Raw genomic sequence first — 3,054 nt, 5'->3', positions numbered from 1 at the left:
ACCTTGAATTTCAGGGGGGGGCGCGGGGCTCCGTTGGCGGGGCGCAGCGCCCCTCCAACACAATGGTAGGGGAAACACTGGATAGTGTTTAATCAACGATAGGTTTTCCCCCCCTCAAAGGTGATTGGTTCACTGCATCGCAGGTATTATTGTGATTGGCTCTTGGGTCACATCAAAATTAGACGCGCTGTCATCCTCTCATACTGACACCTGACACCACACATACACACGTAGGGAGAGCCGGGACGAAAGTAACACGGGACGAAAGTAACGGAGCGATTTTATCCGAGCCCAAACAACTTTGACCGGACAAATTACGTCAGAATTATCAGCATTCAATACTTAACAGACCTACTAAATATCAGGTTTAACTGTCAGGAGTAGCTAGTGTTGTCACGGTACCAACATTTTGGTTTTGATACCAAGTCAAGAATTGCGATTCCGATTCTTTTTTGATACTTTTCTTAAAAAAAGGGAAACAGTCTTAAATGTAATTATTGTGCTTTATTTCACACCAGAACCATAACCATAACATAACCTTTTAAACAATGAGAACAATAAATAAAATAAATGACAAGAATTCGTATTAAATAAAATTAATACATGTCTCACAGACAGGCCTCGTGGTGTCCGTAGGCTTGCCCTCACTGTCAGAGATATCGCTCAAATACTTCCAAATTTCGCTTCTGGCGTCTTTTTTGTCAACAAGCCGAGGCGCAGCGGCAGCTGCACTCCCACTTGCAGCCATGCTTCTCGTTTTCTCACATGCTCTGGCAGCTAGCGCGTGCACGAGAGAGGGGAGGCACTTAGAGCGTGCTTGAGAGGGGCGGGACTTAGAGCGTGCTTGAGAGGGGAGGGACTTAGAGCGTGCTTGAGAGGGAGGGACTGCAGGCAAGGCTGCAGTGCAGGGAGTGGAAGCAGAGCGCTGAACACACACGGCTCTTATTAAAACGGCGCTTTCTCACCGGAGTACTTTCCCCCGTCATTCTTAAAGTACCGATACTAATGAAACGGCGGAATCGTAACGTTTTTAACGGCAGGGTATCGCGGTACCTTTCAAGTATCGGTACACCGTGCAACACTAGTCAGGAGTCAATGTCTCTCCCCCAAACTCACACATATACAATTCGATATGAACTGAAGAGCCGCATGAAACTAGGCAAAGAGCCGCATGCGGCTCGAGAGCCGCGGGTTGGCCACCCCTGCTCTAGGGGGTCCTCGCCTCCTCTATGGGGGTCCTCACCTCCTCTATGGGGGTCCTCACCTCCTCTAGGGGGGTCCTCACCTCCTCTAGGAGGTCCTCGCCTCCTCTATGGGGGTCCTCACCTCCTCTAGGGGGGTCCTCACCTCCTCTAGGAGGTCCTCACCTCCTCTATGGGGGTCCTCACCTCCTCTAGGGGGGTCCTCACCTCCTCTAGGGGGTCCTCACCTCCTTTAGGAGGTCCTCGCCTCCTCTATGGGGGTCCTCACCTCCTCTAGGGGGGTCCTCACCTCCTCTAGGGGGGTCCTCACCTCCTCTAGGAGGTCCTCACCTCCTCTATGGGGGTCCTCACCTCCTCTAGGGGGGTCCTCACCTCCTCTAGGAGGTCCTCGCCTCCTCTATGGGGGTCCTCGCCTCCTCTAGGGGGGTCCTCCCCTCCTCTATGGGGGTCCTCACCTCCTCTAGGGGGGTCCTCACCTCCTCTAGGAGGTCCTCACCTCCTCTAGGGGGGTCCTCACCTCCTCTAGGAGGTCCTCACCTCCTCTATGGGGGTCCTCACCTCCTCTAGGGGGTCCTCACCTCCTCTAGGAGGTCCTCGCCTCCTCTATGGGGGTCCTCACCTCCTCTAGGGGGGTCCTCCCCTCCTCTAGGAGGTCCTCGCCTCCTCTATGGGGGTCCTCACCTCCTCTATGGGGGTCCTCACCTCCTCTAGGAGGTCCTCACCTCCTCTAGGGGGGTCCTCACCTCCTCTAGGGGGGTCCTCGCCTCCTCTATGGGGGTCCTCGCCTCCTCTATGGGGGTCCTCACCTCCTCTAGGAGGTCCTCGCCTCCTCTATGGGGGTCCTCACCTCCTCTAGGGGGGTCCTCACCTCCTCTATGGGGTCCTCACCTCCTCTAGGGGGTCCTCACCTCCTCTAGGAGGTCCTCACCTCCTCTATGGGGGTCCTCCCCTCCTCTAGGGGGGTCCTCACCTCCTCTATGGGGGTCCTCACCTCCTCTAGGAGGTCCTCACCTCCTCTATGGGGGTCCTCACCTCCTCTAGGGGGTCCTCACCTCCTCTAGGGGGGTCCTCACCTCCTCTAGGAGGTCCTCACCTCCTCTATGGGGGTCCTCACCTCCTCTATGGGGGTCCTCACCTCCTCTAGGAGGTCCTCGCCTCCTCTATGGGGGTCCTCACCTCCTCTAGGGGGGTCCTCACCTCCTCTAGGAGGTCCTTGCCTCCTCTATGGGGGTCCTCACCTCCTCTAGGGGGGTCCTCACCTCCTCTAGGAGGTCCTTGCCTCCTCTATGGGGGTCCTCACCTCCTCTAGGGGGGTCCTCACCTCCTCTAGGAGGTCCTTGCCTCCTCTATGGGGGTCCTCACCTCCTCTATGGGGGTCCTCACCTCCTCTAGGAGGTCCTCGCCTCCTCTATGGGGGTCCTCACCTCCTCTAGGGGGGTCCTCACCTCCTCTAGGAGGTCCTCACCTCCTCTATGGGGGTCCTCACCTCCTCTAGGGGGTCCTCACCTCCTCTAGGGGGGTCCTCACCTCCTCTAGGAGGTCCTCACCTCCTCTATGGGGGTCCTCACCTCCTCTAGGGGGGTCCTCACCTCCTCTAGGAGGTCCTCGCCTCCTCTATGGGGGTCCTCACCTCCTCTAGGGGGGTCCTCACCTCCTCTAGGAGGTCCTTGCCTCCTCTATGGGGGTCCTCACCTCCTCTAGGGGAAGGAAGATTTTTTTTAAATGTTGAAGTTACATGCATCAATCTGGTGCGATTATGAAAACATCATAATCAAAATAAAACGATTTTATTTATTTTTTAAATAGGTTTTTCAGTTGAATTATAATTAAAGTTCAGGGTAATCAACTGTTA

The sequence above is a fragment of the Gymnodraco acuticeps genome, unplaced genomic scaffold, assembly GCF_902827175.1.
Source record: "Gymnodraco acuticeps unplaced genomic scaffold, fGymAcu1.1, whole genome shotgun sequence".
Classification (NCBI taxonomy): domain Eukaryota; kingdom Metazoa; phylum Chordata; class Actinopteri; order Perciformes; family Bathydraconidae; genus Gymnodraco; species Gymnodraco acuticeps.
The sequence above is the reverse complement of the archived record's forward strand: the minus strand, read 5'-3'. Positions refer to the sequence as shown.